Here is a 27,847-nt window from a genome sequence, read left to right on the forward strand (position 1 = left end):
AGCACATTTAGCATCTGAATGTGCACAAGGACCTGCCTCCACCAATTGGGAGAAGGGACACACAATGACAATCATATAACGAAAGCCATTACACCTCTCCCCCATATCTGCATAGTCGATATGCAACTCATGGAATAGCCCAGTTGGGCGGGGCAGGGTACCTAAGATACTTCTGTAGGTTTGGCAGGTGGTGCAATTAATCACCATTTTACTCAGTGGTTCTTGCATATTGGGGACAAACAAGGCCTTGTGTAAATCTGAAGCAATATGTTTTAAAACATGGGATGGGTGATACAGCTGGTCGAAAGCGACCTGTAGGAGCTCATTCGGCATAAATGTCTTGCTTGTTTCCTGCCACTAAAATATGTCTGTGGGGGACTGTTTACATTCCCTTCTCTGAGAAAGGTCCTTCTCTTCTTGTGGGGCATGGCCCTGTAATTCAATAATCTGTGTAATTGGCAATGAGTTGGAGTATTCGGGCTATTGCGCTCATCCCTGTACTATCACTGGATATTCAGAAACACTGGGCAAAGGGAAATATGCTGCTTGATTCGGCAGCGGCATTACCAAGTGAAACCTCATCTGTGTCATTGGTATGTGTAGTGCATTTCAACCCCACTGCCATGGAGTGCTGGGAAAGTGCTTTGATCAGTTTGTCCAATAAGGCTGCATGTTGAAATGGGGACCTGTCAGCCACCCTTAACCCCCTACGTTTCCATTGTGCAAGGCCTGAATGCACCATCGTGGTAACGTAGGCCAAGTCAAAGTAAATGGTGACACAGCACCCTTAGCATCCTAGAAGCGCTTCGATAAGCGCTGTGAGTTCTGCTGCTTGAGCTGAATAATGTAGGGGCAGCCTTTTTTGCACCACCACCTCATGCACTCCATCCACCAGGCACACAACTGCCGCACCAGTATGCCTCTGGCCTGTCCCCTGGTCAATAGTCATTGACCTATCAACAAAGAGGGCCCCCCCTTCAAGCAGGCTGTACTTTGCCTTTGGTATGTCTTCTTCCTCCCCTTCAAAAGTCACACAGTCATGTTTTGCAATGTCTTCTTTAGTACATAGATCTCTCAAGAACCTAACAGGGTTTACTGTAATGCATCACAGTATGTGGATGTTTGGGCTGGACAAAATGACCTAATTTGCAGATGCCCACAGAGTAGTTAGAGTTCATTTGGATTGTTCAAGAATGGCAAATACTGCATGTCCCACATAGTGTTACAGAACACCGCACGACAATTGTTGAGCTTTTCTCAATTGCAAAGGTAGCAGCATTAAGTGCCTGTTCACAAGGGAACTGGCCTGTCATAACTGAATCTAGTGCTCCACTGTAGTAGGTCAAAGGCCCATAGTGTTTTTCTGTGTGAGTACCACAGATATCAATTGTCCCGAATAGAGGATTCTTGAAGGCAATATTGCAGCTTTTCTTTGTCTACTTTGTACCCCTTATATGCTAACAGCTGCAGCAGAGTGACAGAGTACGTTCGGCATCGTTGTTCATTGTCACTGCACACTAGCAGATGGTCCACATATTGAATGATAGTACTGGGCACCTTGATGTTTCCCAAATCAGCATTTAATATTTGATGAAAGATACTAGAGGATTCACAGTACCCTTATGGCAGTCTTGTGTGTTTGAACCGCATCCCGCCAATGCGTAAAAGGTATGGAAAAGAAGGCATTTTTCAAATCCAATACAGTGAAATGTGTCGCTTGTTTAGGAATGCTCACAAAATTGTTGCAGGGTTGGGAACTACAAGAAATTCTACTTGTACAATGTCATTTAAAGAGCAGAGAACCTGGATTATTCTCCAACTTCCCCCTTTTACTTTTTTTTAGCCGTATTGCATGGGGAGGTGGTTTAGGAGTGGGGAAATGGTGTTTTGTATCCCCTCCTCTGCTTCTTTGGACAATGTATATTGTTTGGCTCTGGGCATTACCGTACCTGGTTTGAGTGTGAATCGTACAGGTGCCACTCCCTGCAAAAGCCCTACTTCGTGGACACTGGTTGTCCACAATCTCTCACGGACCTGCTCTAGACTTTCTCAGTGAATGAGGGTGCAGTGGCAAGGACCATCAAAGAACATTGCAGCTTGCGATATTGCACCATGATCTCACAGGGGATGCAAATATCCAACACTATTTCTCCATCATCAACCCGATCCTCAAACAATTCTGCATCTGTTACTTCTTCAAGGGGCACTGTTGGCTCAATGCACAATATAGTGCGCCATTCACATCCATCTGAATCAGTCCCCACTACAACAATCCTTTTGCAGGCACCACCAACCCCTGCAGATCCAAATATAGTATGGTCCCTGCCACAAGCTCTAGGGTCACTATGGGCTTAAAAATGAAATCAGATGGTATTCACCAACATGCCTCACCAATCTGGGACACTGCATCAAACAAAACTGTGAGCCTGTACACAAACCTTTCAGGGTCGATGGGAATGCCGCGAACCACTACCTCTCCTCCCATCGCATGTATCATCATCACCCTCATGGAACACATCCCTGGGGTGGCATAAACTATTTCCTGATCTGTGAAGGACATGGTCATATTCAGTTTGCTAAGGAAATCGCATCCTAGCAAATTCCCTGGGGATGTTTCTGAATATAGTAAGGGTGCACACGCCACTTTTCCCCCTATCTTGATAGCTCCCTCCTCTGTATATGGAACTGTTGCTAAAGCCCCAGAGAAGCCTTGCGTGTTGAGAGTTTCACCGATGTTTATTTCCTATTTCAGCGCCCAACAAGGGTTCCTCATCAGGGTGGGTAGTTAAGGACAGGACTGGGCACGCAAGAGCTCTCTGTGGACTGTCCTAGTCAGGATATGTGTTGGTTTACACAGGAAGGTGAAAGCGTTACCTCCTAACACATTCACATCCTGATAAGGGGTCACAATCCCATTTAGGACAGCATTGCTTCCGGGAACAGGAGCGCCGTCTGATGGGTTTGGCGGTACAGCATGGTTTGGGGTGCCGGACAGGGCCAGCAGTTGCCCCTGTGCGGGTCATGGTGGTAACTGCGTGTATGCCTGGTGTATTTCGTATGTTATTGATGTAGCCATCGGGGGTGCAGGGAAGTGTTGCTGTTGTTGTACTGGGCCCACAGGGGCATAGGGATTGTATCCAGCTCATATTCTACTACTGCATTCCATTACGAAATGACCACATTTCCCACATCCCCAGCACTGGCCAGTCTCCGCTCCCCTATTGGCCCGATCCCTCCAAATCCACCTCTGCCCCCTAGAAGCCTCCCTCGTCCTTGCTGCTAACCTCCTTGGTACCACTCAGAATACTGTAGCTGAAGTCCACTGTTCCACTGCCCTTGCCCTCCCCCTGCCGAGAACGCTGCTATCCTTGCATTTGCCCATGCTATGCAGGCTCTGTTTGAGTAACTGTTGTTACCACCCCTTCAACTGCTATCTTTGTCAATTCTTTTTGTACTTGTCTCGCTTCCTCAGGCTGCAACCTTTGAGCCATTTCCTTTTCTCTTTAATCTGCTTGCAGTGGTGTATAATCATAGTTTGCAGTTCGGGCCACCCTTTTGCTTCTATGCCCCTTATTTCCTCGATTGCTTTCTGTACCTCCTTGGGCAATCCCCTCTTGATAACGAAATAGAAAAGAGGAACTGATTGGTCCCACTGGTCCCTGTCTCTGCTCTCCATATCTCCTGCACTTTCAAAATGTACTGAGTGGGGTCTTCATCATCCGCCATTTTATACTGCATTATGGACTGCTAATCCGGTGTACCGGGATATGCCCACCGCAATGCATCCCACACCTGTGATCTGATATTGTTAAATGGTGCCCCATCATGTGTGTGTCACCATTTAGTTTCACTCCAGGGTATCCAGCTTTTACCCAAACATCCCCAGCCTGTTCGCCCACTATTGCTCCGAGCAAGCTCTTTATGCCTCCCACAGCTAAAGGGATCCCAGCTGTTTGTTTCTCAAATGCATATATTCATTTCCCAGTCCCCCCAGTGAGGGGATGGAGCACTTTGATCAAGTTGTTCTTATCCATCTGAACCCTGGGTACATACTGCATTGCCCCCAGCCCCCCGGGCCTTTATGCAACAATGGCAACTGTGTGCCAATTCCCTGTCTGGTCTTCCTGCTATCACTTCCTTTTTTCCTTGCCACTGCTACCCACCCAAATCTGTTCCTCAAACGCGGACCCCACAAGCTCTCTACCATTGGCGGAAGTTCTGGTGCCTCCTGTGCCTCTTCTTCATCTAATTCATCCATGGTGTCCCATTTTCCTTCCTGCAGGTCTCTGTTCATATCTCCGTAACTTACACTCTCCTCTCCTCGCTTAATACTCTTCTGCTTCTCAATACGCACATCCCTGATTGCAGTGCTGTAGAATCTAAACAAAATATCTCTGGCCCTCCATTCTTCTAAGCCACATCCCGATTAACCCCCTTCTTCTCAGAGGGCCCTCAACCGTGCCAACTCTGCTTGCACTCCCTGCAAAGCTTCTACTAGTTCCTTCTCAGATTTCCCATCTTGAGGTACTGCAGTGCTAGGGTTTGTTTAGTAAAAGGCTGGTGCTGTGGTGGGGTGGGGCACATATGTCAGGTTAGTATATCCTGTGGCAGGGAGGGTGGCGAGCAGATAAAGCCCCTCTTTGGGTGAGGGTAACTGTGCACCTTCAGGTGCTGTTGCTTTGACTACAGTCAGAGCTGGGCTGCTGTCACACTGGGACACTCATCATTGTCCTCTATGTCCTCAACCATTTTCCATAACTCTAAAATCTCCTTCCTCCTTTGAAGGTTTTTCCTTTGTATTTAGCAGCTAAGAATATGTGCATTTGTTCCAATATCCCTCGATTGTTTGTACCCTGATTTGGCCACCGGGTGGAAACATTACCTCCTGTTTCTCCGCCACCCACTGCTTGTGATATTTCTCAATCTTATCTCAGTACAATGGCAATGCACTACACATATACTCCAATGGAGTAATTCCCCCTTTGTTGACAATCCTTATATCCGAGGAATGTTAAATCATATAGCAAATACAATTTGTAATAAAGGTCCTACAAGTCCGTAGTCCCCGTTCCCCAGTCGCCCCCAGCCCACACTCCCTCCACACGCACACTCTCTCACGCCTCACACCCAACACATACACTACTTCTTTCACAGGCCCTCCCTTGACCTCTGCTTGCTGCACAATAAAAATGAAGTATAATAAAACAAACCAAAACAACAAACTAAAATAACCACTACGTCATCTCACTCCCCCACCCAGAATATATTGGGTACAGGAATCCGAGCTCTCTAATTATACGGAGCCCCTACTGTTCATATCCTCTTGTCATAGTTAAAAATATGGTGCCACCTTCTTCCCTAGCTTGGAAAGGATCCCACTTCTCTTTTTTCTCTTCTCATATACTTATAACAACAATAATACAAAACTGCCACATGGCCTTCACTCACTTATCTGATTCAACTATACACCAATCTACCCCACTCCCATTTCTTCACACGCCAATCCACACACTGTTATCCCTGTTCCCCCACTCCTCACTTAGCATCAACCCCCTTTATTGTCGCTTGCAAGAGGTGTACTTATGTCTGTGTGTTTACTGAGGTCCTTCATCACAGGGTCCCAATAACGGCCGGCACCTTCCTTGGAGCCGCACCTCGCTCCAAAGAGCAGACAGGAATTCTGTGAAAATGGCTTCTGTACACCACTACGGATTGCGCGCATGGGACTGGCCACTGCAGATGGGTGCAGTCCCTCCACATGTGCAGCCTGGAAGACTCTGTCTTTTTGGAAAATCTGGGATCATGCCAGGGTCACCAAAAATGTAGAGAAGCCCCTCAATAATCACACCACAAAAAAATACAACCGACTAGGGAGAAAGGCGCAGCACACTTCTTGCAATGAAAACAAGGTACTGCAGACATGGGCCCAAAGGCTACTTTTGAGGTCACGATAACTCTAAACCCCTACTCAATCTCAGACATGTCAGTGCCATTCCAGTTCTTCCCACCCGAGCCTTAAATGTGTTACTTTCCCTCCCTGGCACTTCAGAGCACAAATCACAGGGATCCAGGTAATTCTGCTGTGATCTTTCTGATAGGTTAGCGATCTAACAGTTTTATGGTCAGTGGTCTGGGCCTTGCTGGTACTCTGGAATGCTGGGGTCTTGGGAAAGGGGCATCTGGGCACTATAACTTAGGGTTTGAACTGGTGGAAGTCAGAGGCTCGTGCCCTCCGTCTAGCGGGACAACTTTTCACAGGGAGCTCCCAGACCCCTGATGCTAGACGTATAAAGCAATGCAAGGTTTATGACTGTCTGCGGGTTTGGTTTTTCTCATCGCTGTCTAGGCTGCAACCCGACACTTCATGTTTACGTCTATCTCTACGTTCTGGGCCTGGGCCTTCTGCCCTGGTTGCAGTGCGGCACTAGGTCTCAATTCCAAAATGGCAGCTAATTTCTAAGATGACATTTCACTCTCAGCACAATCTATACCTAAACCATATACCTAACCATATACCTATACCTAAGCGATCTGAATGACACAAGGCCTAGTAAGATAATTATTTTGTCCTCCATTTGTTCTCCCCTCACGTACAGGCGCGTTATAAATGCCATATCATATCATATATATCCTATCTGTGTCCTGTCTTGCCACGGCTTTGTAGGTCAGCCAGGTCAAGTCAACAGAAGCCAACATTTCAATGGTTTGGCAAACGGCTTAAGCCTGATACGCCCAATCGTCGTGTCACTGGCACACAAAAGACACCATAAGTAAATCATACTGTCAGCAAACGCCTACCATTCCAAGATGGCTGTCGTGAAAATGCACTTTAGTATACTGTAAATTGTTCTCTATCACAGATTAGGGACGTCATTTAGGGATAGCCAACACAAACGTTTCTTTTATTTCATTTTATTTTTAAACAAATTGAAGTTCCTCGGCTGTGGCGTTGCCATGTGGCTCTTTGTTTCTAGAGTGGCCAGCTTTCTTGATAAGGCTTCTTAAAAAACAGTGGGTTCCACAAGTGTAACACTTTGAGCTGTGACCCTAAATGAGAAAGAAAAGGAAAAACAAATAATTTGTCTTTCTGGAATTCTATACAATAATTGTTACTCATTAAATTAAAGGTTTATTTCAGGTACACTTCAGGCGGTGAGTCACTGAATTAGTCTGTTAACACCTCAAATTCACAATCCAGAAACAATACTCCAAAAAGCATTTTCAGTAGAATACGTATCCATTTCGGACTATGTAGCTTTTCGCAAATTGCAGTTATAGCATGTTTTTTTTCTGCCGATACTATGGTCATTCATTCTTGTATGAAATGTATTTACGTTAGTGATATTGTAACCATATTTTTCATAGTGTATTTAGAACAATGCTATCTGATTCCGCTTCCGCTTCCTGTTTTGTCAATGGGTAAAAGGTTGTGTTCCATCGCTTCCCATGATATCACTTTGGGGTGGGGTGAAATTACATCACGTCCTGTGATGTCAGCAGAGGTCAAGGGTCATGCAATGTCACTTCCACTACCCCTGGCATTTTGGTGAAATGAAGTCCCGGTAAAGCACTTCGTCGACACCAAGGCCCCTTTTTTATTAGTCTTTTGAGTGTTTTTCCACACTCTTCCAAGAGCAAGCTCTTTCTGGCAAGACCGAAAAAGCATTGGCAAAGGCAATAGGAGAAACGTTTGTGTGTTGAGTATGAACATGTGTGTATGACTGCACGATTTTGCCCAAAGGGAATACTATACTGTTGATATAATATTGGGCATACATTGAATGGCCATAGATAGTCATATCCCTCTTACAGGTTTAAGGAGATTTAAGGTACACTGGTGGGAAATGTGAGCAATTATAAAGTTATGAACAGAACTTTTCTTATGGGATAATTCAATCACTCCTCAACAGGATCGGTGCGTATTTACCCTGAAAATATTGCACTTCCCCTCTCAGTATAATTGCTGTATTAAATGGACATTTCCATAATGTTTCATCCGGGCTGCTATTCAGTATTAGTTGTACACTACTTCCATGTGTTGGACAGTACTGCACACTGTTTGTTCAACAGCACTGTAAGGAAGAGTGAGTGGACGCGTGAGTAGGCAGATGAGCGAGTATGTGAGTAGCTTAATGAGTAAGTGTGAGCGTGGGTGGATGGTTGCAGTGCTTTGTTGGGGTGTTGCCTTCTTAGCTCCAGTACTTATTTCCTCAGATTCAGCATCATTGTAATCTAATGTTACTTTTGGCAAATGTTCTACTCGCAGTCACTCACACAACCAGCAACAATAGGGGTGCACAGGCCACAAGTCTCTTCATCCAGGGCTGACTCATTCTTATCCATGAACTGGGTGCCCCACTGCCTGGCAGCCCTGCTGGTAGTCCATTTTCATAAATAATGTTTTGGAAGGGACTGATCCAGTCTGCCTGCATGACATTGGTGCAGCTCTATATTATAAAAAGTGGCAGAGTGGGTTGGCAACGGCAGAAGTCACCAGCCAGTAAAACCAACTAAGTGGGAGAGTAAGGGAAAAAGCCACTGCCGAAGAGGAGTGCCTTTCATAGAGTAACAACCTATTTAAGAAGATCTTGCTGCAGTGTTTGACCTGCAAGTTCATAAGTTTAGTAATGATTTTGTCGGCCCTTGTCCATCAGTCAGAGGTCAAGTCCTAAAAAAAGAAGTATGGGTACTCATTAACATCCCAATTGAATGTTGTATCACCAGAAATTAGCATATCAAGGTGCCCTCTGAAAAAAGTGGGGGACTCTGTCCACCCACATATCCCCTCGACTTCATTTTCTGTGCATAGATGCAAAGTGCAAAATGTGAGCCAAAATGTGGTGATTCTTTTTAAAGAAGTAATTAAACATTTGTCTTGTATCAAGACGTGGAAATGTTAAATTGGTTTGTATTTGTAAATCACACATCTGCGAGTCAGTTCATATATGACCCCCAATATGACGGTGGGTGTTGCAGCTTTCACCAGTGCTTAATTTGTGGGGGTGTTTGCCAGGGCTCAACCTGCCACTTATCTTTGATCCCCGGCACTTATTATCTCAGACTCAGTTTCATTATGATGTTTTGTTTTTGTTGGCAACTTTATTGTTTTAACTGTCAGTCAATCGTAGTCACACAATCACCAACAAAAGTATGAACTGGCTCGGATCTCTGTCTCCTGGGCTGCCTCGTTGTTATTTATGAACTGGATAACTCGGATGGGCTGGACAATGCTTGTATTCATTTTCATGGATAATGATGAGTTGAAAGGTGACAGTGCTGGGTGCTCGAGCTGGATATTCCCACACACTGCTCCAGTCACCCTGCATGACATTGGCCCAGCTCTGCTACTGTGACAAAGAAGAGGCACTACCGCAGCAGTATAAGTTGGTAACATGACCGTTACCAGCCAGAAGCACCCACACCGGGGCAGGCCAGGGACAAGCTTAAGGCCATTGCCGTCAAAGAGTGCCTGTCATGGGTGCCTCACTATGCAAGAAGACCTTGCTGCAGTATTTGTTAGGCAAGTTTATCAATTCAGTAAGGATTTTTCCTGCATTTGTCCATCAGTTTGCCACAAGAGGAAAGCATGTTTGCTCGTCTCTCTACAAATAGATGGTTAAAATGTTCCACTTGCCACCTATAATATCAGAGCAAAATGGTTACAATGATGATGTGTTTAAAGAAGCACCTAAACATTTATTTTACTTTACAATATATTGGGAAGCGGGGACCATCATCGCAGGACCCCAAGAGATTCCGGATGAGGCAGAGAACAGTAAGTGTGTTGTAGTAAAATGGGAAGGATATAGGGCGAGGGGGATGTTCATAGAAGATGCCTTATGGGTGGAAATATTTGGTTGATATATATGATATGATGTGGCATTTATAACGCGCCTGTACACTAGTGTTTCTAGGTGGGACAAGGAGGGGAGAACAAATGGAGGACAAAATAATGATCTTACTAGGCCTTGTGTCATTCAGATCAGCAAGTGCAGGGAAGAGGAAGTGCTGGAGGGAAGGGGCATTTGCCATTAACTCACAAGTGCAGCTAGTGGGTGGCTGTAAAGAGTGGTAGGGGGTGTCTGTACTTCCGCTCTCTATATGGTAGAGGAGAGGCACAGCGGACCCCAGCCAAGATTCTCTATAAGGTAGCAATGGACGAGCAATCAAGGCCTAGCTTCTCAGGAGGTGATGCGGGCTGGTTCTTAAGTACAGTGTAGTTCCCGAACCCTCACAAAGGAATGTCCACACACTGTATTACTGAAAACACAGTCTTTATATAATTAATATTCAAAGGTATGTACACGATCACAATAACGCACTTTGTACTCGGAAGTCAATAATGATAAATATATACAATTCTAAAGTGGTACCACTAATGTTAATGACGAGGAAACCAGCAATAGAGATAGGAAGGAACGCAAGATGGTTGAAACAATAGGCAGAATACTGACCCCTACCACTAGGCACAGTTCTGTGTGGAGATCCCCCCACCGGGGCAACCTGTAAAATAAAGATATATCGCACAAGCCCAGTCCATATAATGTTCGATGGTCTTACTGCTTCCTACTAAGGTTTTACCCCCCCAATGTACCTGGTGGAGTAGAGTTCTCCGACGATGCGCCGACCGATCCTTCTTGAGTGCCTCCCTTTCAGACGGGAGCCATGGATCGTCGAGGGGTGTCGGGGAACTTGGCGTTCGGTGTCGGGGAATCAACGGCCCTTCTTGAGTGCCCTCCCTTTAAGGCAGAAGTCACAGGTCATCGAACGTCCGACGGTGAACAGGGTGAACTACGGCAGGGAAGTGGCAGCTTCGTTCCTAGCAGTGCTCGTCGACGACAGAGCATTGGCGTCCTGCAAGGAAGAGGCGTGCAGGGCACCTCGGTGACGATAGTTCTGGACCGCAAAGAGATGATGAAGAACTGTGGCATAGCAAGGGCGTCGAGTCGTTGGCGTCTCTGCGGTTTTTAGGTGGCAGGAAACCCACCGGTGGATGCTCCTCGGTGCGTCAACGGTCGGGCCTTCTCCAGCCGGGAGACAAGCGGATGACGATGCAGACGAGAGCGTCCAATGATCAATTAAAGTTCTTAGGCAAACGAGAGCACGGCCGCTCCGGTCGGCGACGGTGGTCGTCGACAGTGGCAGACAACAGTCCAAGTGCTTCTCCTTGGAGTTCCGCAGCAGTCCCTGTATCGGGTCAGCAGCCTGTCGAAGGTCTGTCTACCAGGGAGCGTTGGCAAAGATCAGCTGTGCACGATGGTCCCTCATAGCTCAGGAAGAGGGCGCTTTACCAGGCCCTCTCTGGGTCAGTCCTTGGAAACACAGCAGCCTTCAGATTGCAAGGGAGAGCCACAGCACTCCTTCTCGTCCAGCGGGGGTTTCAAGGTCAACATCAGTTACTCCAGTTACTCGTCATAGTGGACTTCAGCTTCTGAACACAATTCCTAGCAGTGAGAGGTGCCCAGATATACTGTTGATCTCCCATTCATTCCGTTGGGTCACACTCAAGCATCCAATCACGACTACGGGCATTCATGCAGGCAGGCAGCCAATCAGGCACACAAGGTATTCAGGCCATTCACTTCTCTCCAGACACTCACAACAAGTTATGTGTATTGGGACAAGTACCGAGCCATTCAACACTCCAAGCTGCATTCATACCAGTTTCGGGCAGGGTTTTCTCAGTCATTGTCTCAACCACCAGATACTAGACACCCACAACACAGAATGCACATTCGTCACACACGTATACATCACCGGGAAGGCTCCAGCTAGTCTGGCCAGGCCTTCACAACAACACCATATACGGCATTTCCACCCAACAGCCAGTCAGGGCGAAGGGACAGAGTTAGGGCTTCCCAGGACTTTGGGAAAACAAGATAATGGGTAATAGAAAGCAAGAGGCCACCGGGGCCATCTTGTTTTCCATCAGGAATCAACTGATCCCAATGGCAGGGTCGGGGTATCCCAAAATGGAGGATACTCCGTGCACCTGTCAAATTCAGCATGGGGCTGCCACCAGCCCATAACCTGCTCTGCGGGCCACCCACAGGTGCCCAAAAACATACACTAGGGGCACATGGTTATACCCCCACGCATGGGTGCCATAAGGGTATCCCACGGGTCCGTTCACCAAACCAAAAGAAAGAGCTGCACCGCCAGGAGTCCCACATGAACTCCTGCACGGAAAACACAACAGAACACACGATAAAAAGCAGTAAAGGACAAGCATACAGAGGCCCTGTCCCTCAGATGCATTTCCAGCGTCACAGTGGCACATAAGTGCAGAGAGAAGGGACTGTAGGGTTGCAGATAAAGACCCTTGAGTGATGAGGAGTCCGGAGGCAGTGCAAGGGCAACTGGACATGCAGGCGCCTGGCCCGAGTTCAGAGGGTGACCATGTGACCAGTACATGGAGCAATCAGGTGCATCAGCAGGCGAGAGGAAGCGAGAACGCGGAAGAGAAAAGGAAGGTCTTGAGTTGCTTCCGGAACCGGACGTGGTTCCGCTCAAGTTTGCGAGAGGCAGGGAGACTGTTCCAGAGGGAAGCCCAGCCGAGGAGAATGATCTGCCCCCAACTCTCTGCTTGGAGAAGCGTCTGACCCTCAGAGTTGGAGCTAGAGAAGGGAGATGTTTTGGAAGAGAAAGTTGGAGGTAGAGCAGTCCCAGGCCCAGAAAGCCTTGTGGATGATGCAGAGGGTCTTGAAGTTGATCATTGCAGCCACAGGGAGCCAGTGAAGAGATTTTAGAGCTGGAGAGATACGATCCCTGGGCTTGAGGCCAAGGCCAAGACTTGCAGTCCTGTTATCGATAAGTTGTAAAGCTCTAAGAGTAGAGGCAGGAAGATTTAGAAGAAGGCTGTTGCAATAGTCCAGCCTAGAGAGGACCAGAGCTCTGGAGACAGTGGGCTTCTGGGAGAAAATGAGAAAAGGAAGACTACCTCCAAGGAGGTGCAACTGATAGTTTCACTTCTTAGAGACGTCAGAGATGTGAGCTGAGAAGGAGAGGGTAGAGTCGAAGATGACACCAAGGTTCTTAGACTCACAGGAAGGTGCAGGAAGAGGACCCAGAGTGGGTGACCAGAGATAGAGGAATGAAGGGGGCGGGTAACCCAATGAGGAGGATCTCAGTATTACTGGCATTAAGGCAGAGCTCAATGGCGGCACACCATTCCTGAATTGTGGCCAGACAGTCTGGTATGACAGATAAAGAACAAGAGATGGCTGAGGGGTGCCTGAAAGAGAGCAGAGTGTCATCTGCATAACATTGAATATTGGAGCAGAAACTTGCGGTGTGTTGGGCAAGAGGTGCCAGCATTGGTTGAAGAGCCAGGGAGAGAGAGATTAGATTTCTGGGGAACACCACAACTAGAGCGAGAGATAGAAGTGAGAAAAGACCCGAGTTGTACCTGAGAGGGTCGGTCAGTGAGAAAGAAGGTCAGCCAGGGCCTCATCAGTAATACCAAGGTTGTCGCCGAGACAATTGAGCAGGGTGGCATGGTTGACCGTGTCAAAAGCAGATGATAGATCAGACAATGAGGACAGAAGGGAGATTAGAGTCAAGATTGGAGAGCAAGTCTTCACGGATGTACAGTAGAGCAGTTTCCTTGCTGGTGGTCATGGAGGCAACCAACAGATTCAGTAGTTAGCTGGAGAGGAAGGGTCAGCTGAGGGCTTCTTTAGAAGGGGGTGTACAAGAGTTCTTAAGGGGGAGGGGAAAGTTCCAGTGGCACTGTTATCTTTATATATAAAGCAAAATGTATGTATGTGTGTATGTTTGTCCGGCTATACAAATCCACACCGTTAAATTTTGCATAGATTCCTCATTTGTCTGGAGCAAGATTGTAGTCTGTTTGGATGCAACACATTCACTCTGTAGACACCCTAATTTACTAATTCTCACCCCAATTCACTACAGTAGGTACTAGAAGAAGGCAAAATTTGGAAAAGTGTCTTAAGCAAAATGTCCGATGTGTTGGTTATTCCTCTGAAATGTATTACTACTGTATACAGTTTGAAGGTGTTTATTAAAGTATTTTTAAAGGGAATAAAAAAAATGTAAATGCTTTTATCACGCCACTCCAAATATGGGGAATGGCAAGGTTACAGTTTACTTCAGTTCATTCACGAGAAGAGAGCACAATCAATACATCTCTCCTGGAGATTTTCTGAAATGTGCTGAAGCCATTAAGTGACTGAAACATGCTGCACAAAAAACGAACATCACCTGGAAAAGCTCCATCTGATGCAAAGCGAAAATCAACATCAGGAGTTTCTGAAACACAACAACAAACAGCAGTATGACTTGCCAACCAGAGGACAAGATCAACTTTCTCCAGGGCAAATGAGATGCCAGAGCAAACAGAAGCAAGACTTGCTGACATGAGGACAAGAGCAACATCCTCCAGGGCACATGAGACACCACTCGATCAGGACACGGGCAACGCCCGGTACCCCAGCTAGCGATAAAAAACAGTGCTAGTGGGCAGTGGCTGCACAGTTAGTTAAGGCCAAGAAAGTACCAATGTGAAGCACCTACATTCATATACATAACTTTTTAGGCAATTGAAATCGTGATGGGGTGTGTGATGAAGTCTTACACTTTGGCTCTTAAAATACACATAAATATGTATTTGAATGCCTCAGTACCACGTGTTGATATGTATAGTTATGGGAATGTATGCCTCACTTGCATGACACATTTATATTCTCATAGCCAGAACGTGCTCATGAACGTATTCATCTGGCTCTTAAAATACATATAAATGAATGCCTCAGTAGCATTACGTGTTGGTACTTATCATTGTGGGAATGCATGTCTCGCTTACATGACACGTTTGTATGTTCATAACCAGAAACGTGCTCATGAACGTCCTTATGAGGTGCCCTTTTCTAATGTGAGTATCTGGATGTTCGTTGCTAGGGAACCGGAGAAGAGCAGGACGAGACGGAGAATGATGGTTACGTCTGGGCTTATTGAACTGAAAAGTGAAAATAATAAGAATCCTGTTGCTGACCCTACAGCGCTGTTGCGCTAAGGAAGCCTTCGTTTTGTGTTAGTGAGATGACCGTTCGTCGTCACATAAAGTGTGTGCTGTTCAAGAAATCAGGTGTCGGAGGAATACAAGCTCCGGTGTTGAAGACATTACAGCGTCACAAAAAGGAGAGGGGGCTGTGTCCGCCTCTGCCGACTCGGGAAGAAGACAGCTGATCTCCCTGTCGGCCGTGTCAGGCTAGCAGATGAAGTGACAGCCGACGGAGACCAAGGAGGCGGAGTCAGCGGAGCGCTGCTTTACAAGGTACAGCTAATCAGAGCTCCAGAGAGAAGAGAAGACGATGCTAATTAATCCTGTTTCAATACAATAGCAAAGAGCACTGCTACTAAGGTACGTGTAACCCGGGAGGGTAAAAAAGGAAAGTTAAGAAAGAATAGTCTAGCGCAAAAGGTCACCTAGAAGGTTACATGGTGAGTGAAGTGAATACAAAGAGCCGTATATAAACAGAGGGTGCATGTCGAACATCTAGTGAGGGATGTCAGTGAGCAGACATCACTAGCCAACGATGTTACAGTGAACAATTCCTTAAGAAGAGAAATAAAAGGGAAAAGGCTACTTTGGAAGTCTCTGTTTCAACTCGAACAGGAAAGATTAAAGAGCAAATTAAGAGAGACAGGCAGTGATGAAAAGACAGAAAGAAAAGTAAAAAGAAAAGAAAGAGACTACAGAAAGCCAGAGACAGAAAAGTAAAAGAGAAAAATAGATATAAGATTGTTTAAGGAAACTTACCTATTCATCCTCGCCTTGAAAGGAAGTCCTTAGCTGGAAGGTGGTGAAGAACATTGAGCAAAGACGTATCCTTTACCTAAAAGATAAGAAAGAAAGTTCCTTTTAATAAAAGTTTTGGGTAACAAACTTAAGCCCAAGAAAACGACTTCCTGTCTCACCAGCAACACAGACCTACTGACCTGGTGCCAACACTAGACCCGCGCCATTTCCAGTGAAACCCCTGCAAGGTGAGTCACATACTGCCCCTGAGACCCCATTAAGGCATTTACAAATGACTGTGCTCTGCCTCAGGGCCTGCCCACTTCCTGGTGCTGCTATATACCTCCTCCAAGACCTCCCACTGGCCCTGATTGGTGTGTTGCACCCTCATTAAGGACACCCCAGGGCAACCCTCTGCCCGGCAGCCCCTGTGGCTAAGGGCCCCAAATCAACGGACGGCTCCAACAGAGGCAGTTTCAGAAAGTGTCTGCAGGTGTCATAAGGGGAAGCAAGTGGCCAGCGGTCAACCAGCATCAACTACCACAGTAGCAGTGGCTGGGGTGAAGGATAGAGCAATTACTCTACTCAGAACCCTGACCAACTAGCAAATTACCCCACACTGTGATAGTATTGTGATTGCTAGGCTGCTCCACACTATGATAATACAGTCATTACTGGCCTGCTCCCCACTGTGATAGTATTTGATTGCTAGGATGCTCCACACTGTGACAATATTGTGATTGCTAGGCTGCCCCACACTGTGATAATACAGTCATTACTGGCCTGCTCCTCACTATGATAGTATTTGATTTCTAGGCTGCTCCACACTGTGATAGTATTTGATTGCTAGGCTGCTCCCCACTGTGATAGTATTTGATTGCTAGCCTGCTCCCCACTATGATATTATTTGACTGCTATGCAGCTCCACACTGTGATAGTATTCTGATTGCTAGGCTGCTCCCCACTGTGATAGTATTTGATTGCTAGGCTGCTCCACACTGTGATAGTATTCTGATTGCTAGGCTGCCCCACACTGTGATAATACAGTCATTGCTGGCCTGCTCCACACTCTGATATATTGCTAGCCTGCTCCCCACTGTGATAGTATTTGATTGCTAGGCCCCTCCACAGTTTGCTAGTATTTGATTGCTAGGCTGCCCCACACTGTGACAGCATTTGATTGCTAGGTGGCTCCACACTGTGATAGTATTCTGATTGCTAGGCTGCGCCCCACCGTGATAGTATGTGATTGCTAGGCTGCTCCACACTGTGATAGTATTTGATTGCTAGGCTGCTTCACACTGTCATAGTATTCTGATTGCTAGGCTGCTCTCCATTGTGATAGTATTTGATTGCTAGGCTGCTCCACACTGTGATAGTTTTGTGATCGCTAGGCTGCCCCACGCTCTGATAATATAGTCATTTCTGGCCTGCTGCACACCGTGAAAGTATTTGATTGCTAGCCTGCTCCCCACTGTGATAGTATTTGATTGCTAGGCTGCTCCACACTGTCATAATATTCACAACTCAGAGAATGTGTTGAGACTGACCTGATTCACACCTAGAAGGTTCATCACTATGCCACCACAGTGATTGCTAGCCTGCTCCACACTTTGAACATATTTTCTAGTCCACCCCACAAAGTTATAGTATTGTGATTACTGGCCTGTCCCACACTATGATAGCACCATGATTGCTAGCCTGCTCCACACTGTGATAGTATCTGACTGCTAGCTTGCTCCACATCGTGATGGTACTGTGATTACTCGCCTGCTCCACATTGTGATAACATTGTGATTGCTAGGCCGCATTACAGTGATAATATTGTCACTACTAGCCTGCTCCTCATTGAGATAGTATTTGACTTCTAGCATGCTCCACACTGTGATAGTATTGTGATTGCTAGGCGGCTGCTTCACACTGTGATAATAGTGTGATTACTAGCCTACTCCACACTGCAATAGTATCTGACTGCTAGCCTGCATCGCACCCCAGAAAATGTGTTGAAACTGACCTGATTCACATTTAGAAGGGCCCACTCTGTGCCATGACCGTGATTGCTAGCATGCTCCACACTGTGAACATATGTGATTGCTAGTCCACTCCTTTAAGTGATAGTATTGTGATTGCTAGCCTACTCCACTCTGTGATAGTATTGTGATTATTGGCCTGCTCCACACTGTGATAGTATTTGATCGCTAGCCTGCTCCACGCTGTGATAGTACAGTAACTGCTAGCCTGCATCGCACCCCAGAGAATTTGTTGAGACTGACCTGAGTCACATCTAGAAGGGCCTGCACTGTGCCATCACCGTGAATGCTAGCCTGCTCCACACTGTGAACATATTTGATTGCTAGTCCATTCCTTTAAGTGATGGTATTGTGATTGCTAGCCTACTCCATGCTGTGATAGTATTTGACTGCTAGCCTACTCCACACAGTGATAGTTCTTGATCGCTGGCCTGATCCACACTGTGATAGTGCTGTGATTGCTAGCCTGCTCCACACAGTGATAGCATTGTGATTGCTAGCCTGCTCCACACTGGGATAGTAGTGTCATTACTGGCCTGATCCACACTGTGATAATATTGTCATTACTGGCCCGCTCCATATCGTGATAGTACTGTGACTAATAGCCTGCTCCACATTGAGATAGTATTGTGATTGCTAGGCTGCCCCACACTTTAATAATATTGTCATCACTGGCCTGCTCCATACTGTGATAGCTTTGACTGCTAGCCTAGCACCCCATTGATACCCTCCCTACTCAGTCCTATACCACCCATCAACCAAATCCCCAATACCCCCTCAGAACCCCCCAGACAGTGCCTAGGTTAGGGAAACACCCAACCGACCGACGAAAGGACAGACAGCACCCAAAAGAACCCTAATATAATCATTAGAGGAAACACCAATACTCTCCTAGCACAAGATATTACTGATGACCACTTGCCCTGTTAACTCTGCACGAGAACCAAAATGCCACGACACAGAAATGGACGCCGCCAAAGAGAGCAGGATCATGCAACAATAAACACGGACAGGCATACCAAACTGTCCCCAGTAGAAGCGACATCGAATACAGGAAACCCCCCGCCAAACAACGCTACCATCAGAACAAACACTGTAAGAGAAAAATCGTTATTTCTTGCACCATACATCGTGACAACCACAGAGCCTCGATACCTCAACGATACTGACACCTTGAGGCAAGTAAAGAATCACCCCAAAGGACCAAAAAAAAGACTGGATTATCTTAGAAGAGAGTGGGAAGACCCTAAACCCCTCACTACATTCATCAAAAGAACAGAAAAGCACTATCGATATCCACAACAGACCACACAAGACGACGAAGCTCTAGTAAACAACAACCCAACCGCTAACCTAATGGACCTATTCAATGAAGAAGAAGCTTTCGCTGATCTTCAACCAATCGGCATCACTAGAGAAGCACCACGATTGAACAGCCAAGCTACCGATATAGCAGACCGCTTCAATGAAGAAACAGCCTTCGCAAAACTTCATCTTCATCCAATCAACGTCAATACACAAACACCCGACTGAACAATTATAAACCAAAACATGGAACAACTAATTTACAAAACCACACCCAAAATATCCACTGCAATTTAATCAATGCAAGGTCAATGTCCAAACATGCCACCAAAATCAATGACCTCCTATGTGACGGGGTATCGACATCCTATTTGTAACTGAAACATGGCTAGACGAAAATTACAAGATCACCCTCAACAGCTGCCTGCCTGATAACCTCAATTGCGTCCAAGCAAACAGAAAAACCAAAAGAGGGGGGGACTGGCAATCATCCACAAGGAACACCTGGCTATCAAACTGGAAGAGCCATTAAACATCGATAAATGTGAATCCTTAATCCTACACCTATCAGCAAACCCCAAAACAAACCTGAAATTCATAATGATATATAGACCACCAACATACGATGCAACCTTGGTGGGCGCCTTCACGGAAGCATTCACAACCCTAGCCATCAAGCACAATCCTCTGATCGTCCTTGGAGATTTCAATATCTGGTTCAATGAAGAAACCACACAAAAATCTCTAACCAGCCAACTAGCAGCAATAAATCTACATCTAGTCAAAGGAGCAACCCACTCGGCTAGGCACACACTTGACACAATATTCGCCAATAAAACAATTATTACAACAGCATCCCCAATCCAAATATTCTGGAGCGACCACCTCATCATTCCCTTCGTAATTACACTAACCATCCCTACAAACAAGCGGGTTTATAGTGATTTCATCTAAAACCATTGCATCTAATGCCATTCCATCGAAATGTTTCCATCTAAAAATGTCCATCTAATACATTTCTTTTTTTTTTTTGGTGGGGCTACCACTGCGTTTTTACCCTTTAAAATGCACCGGAACAGAAATTAACCCTTTACCCCCCCCCCCCCAAAAACATGCATTAGATGGACATTTTTTAGATGGAAACATTTCGATGGAATGGTATTAGATGGAATGGGTTTAGATAAATTGACTATATCCCAACAAGCGACAAGACAACCTACTGATCACAATGAAAAGAAATTGGAGAACCATTAAAAACTCCAACGTAACTGAACTTCTGGAACTTAGCAAACCACAAGCAACAATTATGGAAGAAGCCGACCTAGACAAAAAAGTAGCTCTACTCCACAACTGGATCACATCAACGAAATCGTCGAAGCAAAACCTTTCACCCCTTCACGTAAAAGAGCAACGGCAAAATGGTTCACCTCCCTACTCAGCGCCATGAAGAAAAGAAAAAAAATAGAACTAGAATGAAGGACCACAAATGACACAGGAAATACATTTAAATTTCAACAACATATCCGCTCCTGCAAAAATTAAATACAAAAAACAAAAAGGAAATATTACGACAACCGAATCCTCACAGCACCAAAAACCCAAAAAGAACTCTTCAAAATCATAAATGAAATAAAAAAATCCATCAGGTTGCGACAACATGCCAATGCCATTGATATTGATATTGATATTTTATTTCTATCGCGCTCGTACTCAAGTGTTTCAGAGCGTGACAAGGCAAGGGAGGGGAACAGGGGAGAACAAAACAGCGATCTTACAAGGCCCAATGACATTGAGAACGCGCAAGTGCATGGGAGAGGGAAGGGGAAAAGTGAATGGAAGGGGGGAGAAGTGGAAAGTGCGAAGCAGAGAAGAAACAGATAAATAACAATAAATAAATAATAAAGGCAACCAACAGTGGTAGTGCAGCCAGCAATGTGGAAGTGCTAGGTTTAAAGCAGCAGACAGGTTAGGTCTGATAAGTGCAGGAAGAAAAAGGGGGGAGCTGTATGGGTGCAGATACAGACCCCAGTGGCAGGGTGAGCAGGTACCTGGGCCCGGAGGACAGAGGGTGGCCAGGTGCACGGTGCCAAGAGAGAACAGATCAGCAGGGGACAGGGGGAGCGAAGGCAGAAGAAAAGAGGAAGGTATTGAGGTGGTTCCGGAACCAGAGATGGTTCTCCTCAAGTTTTAGAGTGGCAGGGAGGCTGTTCCAGAGGGAGGCTCAGCCGAAGACAGAGATCTACCCCAGCTCGTTTCTTTGAAGAACGACTGACCCTGAGGGAGTTGGAGGTAGAGGAGCAAGGAATTTGAGCGGGGAGGTATTTGCAGAGGGATAGCTGAAGGTATGTTGGACCCAGGCCCCAGAAAGCGTTGTGGACAATGCAGAGGGTTTTAATCCTTGCATCCACTGGGAGCCAATGGAAAGATTTCAGAGCTGGAGAGATACGATCTCAGGGCTTGAGGCCAAGGACAAGTCTCGCAGTCCTGTTCTGGATTAGTTGCAGAGGGCAGGGAGTAGAGGCAGGTAGATTTAGAAAGAGGCTGTTACAATAGTCCAAGCTAGAGAGAACCAGAGCTTGGGATACCATGTGCTTCTGGGGGAAGGAGAGGAAAGGCAGAGTACCTCTGAGGAGATGCAGCAGGAAATTTGACTTTTTAGAGAGCTCGGAGATGTGGGCGGAGAAGGAAAGGGTGGAGTCAAAGATGACCCTGAGGTTCTTAGCCTCACAGGTGGGGGTAGGAGGAGGGCCAAGGGAGGCCGGCCAGAGTGTGAGGGGAAAGGATGGTGAAGGTGTGCCGATGAGGAGGATCTCCGTCTTGCTGGCATTCAGACAAAGATCATTGGCGGCACACCAATCTTGAATGGCAGTTAGGCAATCAGAGATGGGAGAGGGAGAGGAGGTGGCAGAGGGCAGCCTGAAAATGAGTTCAGTGTTGTCAGCGTAGCACTGGAAATTTGAGCAGAAAGTGGCAATGCAGTGGGAGAGAATTGCCAGGTATTGGTTGAAAAGCCAGGGCGAGAGGTTAGACCCCTGGGGAACACCACAGGTAAAGAGGAAGATAGATGAAAGGAAGGACCCAAGTTGGACCTGGGAGGGTCGATCTGAGAGGAAAGAGGTCAGCCAGAACAGAGACTGATCAGTGATACCCAGGTTTTCACAGAGACGGTTGAGCAGGATGGTATGGTTGACCGTGTTGAAGGCAGAAGAGAGGTCAAGGAGGATGAGGACAGAGGGAATGTTAGAGTCAAGGTTGGAGAGCAGATCTTCACAGATGTTCAGGAGAGCAGTTTCCGTGCTTCTGGCAGCTCTGAAGCCAGACTGGTGGTCATGGAGACAGCCAACAGAATTGGAATGAAGGTTAAACTGAGAGATGGCCAACTTTTCCAGGAGTTTGCCCAGAAAGGGAGTAATCGATCAAACTGTGTAATGACCTAGCAGGCAACTTCAAATACAAAATCACCACCATACAACAAGCCATACAAAACACACCTTGTGATTGGACTATGGAGCCTGTCCACCCTTATGAGGAATGCCTGAACAAACTACGAAGCTTCCCTGAAATATCAATGGAGACTTTCGTCAAACTGGTAAATCAAAGCAACAAAACAGGCACTCCTGAGGATCCTTGCCCCCGGACATATACAAATCAATCCTCACACAAGGAACTCCCAAGGAATACCACAGGAATGTCCTCAACCTTTCAATCTCAACAGGGAAAGTTCCACAATCTTTCAAATCAGCGTACATCAGACCGCTACTCAAAGATACAGCTGGAAATATAGAGGACCTTTCCAACTACAGACCCATCTCCAACATCCCATACACAGCTAAATTGCCCAAAACATACATATACAAAACAACCCAAGAATTTATAGAAGAGCATTGCCTACTAGACCAGGCACACGTTGGTTTCAGACCAATGAGAGGAACGGAATCAGCTCTCCTCTCAATATGGGACCACCTAAAACAAACGCAGACTCAGACAACAGTATGGCCTTGATACTTCTAGACCTCTCGGCAGCATTCGACACAGTTAACCACGACATCCCCATCAAGAGACTAAAAGTATTGGGAATAACAGACACCGCCCTACTGTGGATCAAATCCTTCTTGACAAACAGAACAGAAACTACATGGATGAAACCTTTGAAATCCAACACAAGATGATCCACATGCGGAGTACCACAAGGATCATCCTTCTCTCCACTATTATTCAACATCTAGCTTTTTGAGTTGATCAAAATCATCAATAGACACGGCCTCACCTGCTACAACTATTCTGACAATACACAAATAGTATTCAAAATACAAGACCCTCAAGAAGAAAACACAACACCTGAGAACTGCCTTTGTGATGTATTCAATGGGATGAACTCTCTACCTCAAACTCAACCCAGGCAAAACAGAAATAATGATCATCACAAAAAAATGGGGCAGACAACCACTACATCCCCTGGCCAAGGGAACTCGATACAACCCCAGCCCCATCTTTGCCTGTAAAAGAACCTGGCCTGAGCCACAAGTAAACGCTATACTCAAGAAATGCTTCTTTCTACTGCGAGCGGCTAAAAGGATCCTACGGTTCCTATCATGTTCCAACAAAACATTAACCACCATCGTTCTTGTCATGTTGAGAGTAGATTACGCCAATAGCCTATACCTGGGTATGCCTGAACGACTTGTAAGGAAACTACAATGCATATAAATGCGGCAGCCAGACTGCTCCTCAAACTACCCCGAAGAGAACACATCACACCTGCGCTAAAAAGACTACATTGGCTACCAATAAAACAATGAATCAAATTCAAATCAATGTGCATCACACACAGAGCAATCCAGAACCAAGGCGCAGAATTCCTGAGAGACAAACTACACCTGCATCACCCAACAAGAACGCTCAGATCAAGCAATGCCATTTCGCCTGGAACCAAAACCCCACCACAAGAGAAAACTCTGAGGCTCCTCTTTCACTCACCTTGCACCAAAAATGTGGAACGACTTCCAAAGAATATATGCAACACAAAAATCCACCTACTATTCAGGAAACTTCTCAAATCTTGGCTCTTCATTGCATAAGTAGAAGAACGCCCAGAGGGGCACACGCTTACCTGGTAACAATGATGAGTGAAGATACCGATCCCGGACCCCAACAATCCATCAACTACAAACAGAATCTAAGGAAGACATTCTACGACATATCAAACTACAAACTGAGAGATAGCCATAACAGGACGACACTAACATAGTTAGACCAAGACGGAAGGGCAAGGACGATTCATCAATAGTACCCCGGCCCGAATCACGCCCAACCCCAGCAGACCACAGCGAGGGAGTAGGGGATGGCCAATCCACATCAGCAGCACCAGAGGGGGGGGAGAACTAGACATATCCAGCCTCACCAACCTTAGATCCAAACAACACAACCAGGAACGTGCCGTGCCATCTAACCTAACAGATAGATGGCCAAGAAATGTAACCAGCTACTAAGCGTACACACAGAAATGCTATTTAAACAGAACAAGATCAGCTAGAACCAAGACATACAACCCACTAACCCACCTTCAAATCTCTGCATACCTAATTCACCCGAAAACCCACACAACCATTTCTCGCCCAGCAAATCGCACACACTTCACCACACCGCAACAACAACAAACACATAAACTTCATCAACAGCACACAAGGTCTTGTTCCGATACTCACACCAAAGCTCAGCGCACGGTGGAAACCAAACTGAAGCCGCCAGCAGCATACCACTTCTCTCACTCTCCTACTCCCTCCTCACCCAACTAACCTAACCCGCCCGCCCTCTCGTTACAGATCCGCCTGAGCGCCTGGGGACCAACTTCGTTGGTGATGGTGCGCCATATGAATACCTTTAACATTAACATTAAAGAAGTTCATTGAAACATTGAGTTATCAATGTTGTAGGAACAATTTATCAGCGGTAACAGGTTTTTCAAACAATCGGTCCTGCACTCTGAAAATACGTGTCAATATCGGATTCTTAATACACATGCGCCATCTAGTGGGCTATTATCTTACCAAAGTTGACACGTACGTAACTGTTAAATGGAATAGCGATCATGCTCGTGTACAAAGCCTTCCAACATCTAAATTCAAACAAGGATTAGAAATGCCAACAGTTTTGGCTTTTGCATAGACACGATACAGCTGGGCGCGGACAGCACCTTGGTGGATGGCGACCCCTGTTACAGTTTGGTTTGTTGGTGGGGTTGGGGGGGTGTGGATTTTGCCGGTGGACACGTTATTCAGAGGGTCTCTGTCACTTTTAGGATAGCCGGGTGTTGGCTTTGGGCTGCTGTAGTACCAGAAATGCGGACACAAATCTCCCAAAGTCTTTTGGGGGCTGGGGAAGCAGAGATGTAGTGCCGTTGCAGACGTCACGTCATCCCTTATCCCATGAAGCCCCGAAGGATTTCAACTCCTATGGTACATTTTGTACACAGTGATTTGACTCCCAACAAGAGATTCTGTGAAACCAGGGTGCGGGCAACACAGAGCTAGTATGAGGTCAGTGGCCCTGCCAAGGGTCAAAGGTCACATCTGAGCGTAAAAGGGAAAAGAGAAGCGGACACAGAGCCGAGCGCTGAGGAACAATGAAGAGGAGGTGTAGACGAAGCGGTGCCATGCCAGGAAACAGAAGAAGTACGATTGAACAATAGGAATACAACCAGTGAAGAACGGTGATTTTAAAGCCTAAAGAAGAGAGTGGCGAAAGAACAAGAGAGTGGGGAACAGTGTGCGTTTCAAGCAAAGGGGTGAACTTCCCTTAATCTGTCAAAGAGCGACACCAGCCCTCTTCAGAGGTCAAAGTGGGAGGGAACTGAAGGGTACGACGTTCCCTTACTTCTCAGGGAAATCAGTCATAGTTCCTTTACTTAGTCACCTGGAGCACCGTTCCAGGACGGTGGCAAAGGCTGGAGACTTGAACCTGTGCTCTGTGTTGTCAATCCTGTGTCAAACAAAGTTGTGCTACCCTGCAAGTCCTGGCCAAGCCCTGTTATTTCAGTAAACTGCTTGCGAACGAAGCCTATTCCCAGGTAGTCGCGCAGAAAATCTGGGAATTGCTGGAGAAGCTGGGGCGCTTGGGTAGGCACAAAGGTGCGTGCATGTAAGGGGAGGGGCGCATCAGTGGCTATACTCATGGGCGTATCCTACAGCAGTGCAAATAGTGGGTGAAGGGGGGCAGCATATAGCTGCACACTGAGGGTGCAATGCCACACTAATGGTGTCATTTCAATGTATATTCCTTCGCCGTGTTTTCTTTAGTCATGAGAACTTTTGTAAATGACATCTTTTTTGAGGTGGAGGAAAGGAAACGAAGTACTCAGTTCTGAATTGAACGGGATGGCTGAGTATGGGGGATGGAAGGGAGCAGAAAAAAGGGGTGGGGCATAAAAGGGGGCGGGGCAGAAAACATCGTTCCCCCATTTCTTTTTTTTACACTTCAGCCTTTGGGGAAAGACATTTGTCAGGAACTGCCTTAATTGTACTAACAGGCCATTCATTAATGGTAGAGCTGCAAAATATTGCAAGTATCCGGCCATTTAATAGTAGCGCCTGGAAAATGCGTATCTAAACCTATTCACAACAGAAACTGCGGGCAGGGCAGGACATGGATGGGACTAGCCATAGGGGTTTGCATGGACATGGACAGTAAATGGGTGGGTAAATAACGGAACAACACCTACAATCTTTGTGTCCCCCCACATATGCCTTCTCCGTCTGCCACCTGTGACTCTCCAGAGGTTTTGGTCTACACATCCCTTGATCCCTCACCATTGGCCATGCTGGCTTGGGCAACATCTGCAGAGCCAAAGGTTGCAGACTCATGTGCCTAGCAGTCACATTATAAACACAACTAAAAATGCCATGAATATACATACTGCAATATATTTCACTTATAATAGATCTCCAGAGTGCACTTATATTTGACATACATTCAGTCATAACATCTCTGTGAGGACTCAGAATTGCAAGGGAATACCATTTGCTCCTGACATCCTGGAATTGTGAAGGAAGAAAAACACTTTATTTGATGACTCTGTACACAGAGATAGACTCTGGCAGCTCTGTGAGCCACTGCAGCAAGGAACACTCCCTGGAATCCCAGGGGATTCTAGAATTATGTACAGATAGTATCACACATCTCCCCTTTTCTCTGCTGAATTGCACCGTTTCCCTTCATGCATCCTCCTCTGGGTAACTTCACATAATCTTTGAGGTTGGCTGTTCCTTGCACATTCTCTACCTCTTGAGGAGATGACACCAGGATCTAGTTGAGGGATTGTGGGGAATTGCTCCTGATCTTGGCCCTTTACTCGTGAGGGATCCACACTCCACCTCACTCCACTGTTTGGTTGTTTCTCCACATCATCACTCTTTCCAGATTCCCCACTTTCCCATCATTGGAATGGACAGGATTGTATAGGACCTCTCCCACTACTCGGATAGGGTCTGATCATGGAAGGGATCCCGGATGTTTTACTGTAGCCCAGCATCCAACTCGGGGGGTCTGTGGTGGTAGGTGCTCTCTTTCTGTCACTTACATTCTGTCGTGTAACCCTGATTGTCTTTTCTACACTGTTGATGTCTAGAGACAAAAGAGTGGCACGTTGTAGCCATGTTGGGCATAGCTTTGTGTTGGGCTTCATACACCATATCATTTCAAATGGAGATACCATGGTGGCGGGGTGTGGTGAGAACCTACAAGCCACCATTAT

At 46.3% G+C, this 27,847-nt stretch overlaps 1 long non-coding RNA gene across 1 annotated transcript; it reads right to left on the minus strand.

Moving 5' to 3' along the window:
• Positions 1-6,890: 6,890 nt before the first annotated feature.
• LOC138452609 (uncharacterized) lies at positions 6,891-24,861 on the minus strand. Its single transcript, XR_011260260.1, has 3 exons — positions 24,804-24,861; positions 15,785-15,860; positions 6,891-7,047 (listed from the first exon to the last, which is right to left on the minus strand). It is a non-coding gene; the product is annotated as an uncharacterized lncRNA (long non-coding RNA).
• Positions 24,862-27,847: the final 2,986 nt, after the last annotated feature.

This window comes from Ambystoma mexicanum, chromosome 4p (assembly GCF_040938575.1).
Source record: "Ambystoma mexicanum isolate Mex_15411 chromosome 4p, UKY_AmexF1_1, whole genome shotgun sequence".
NCBI classification, from domain to species: domain Eukaryota; kingdom Metazoa; phylum Chordata; class Amphibia; order Caudata; family Ambystomatidae; genus Ambystoma; species Ambystoma mexicanum.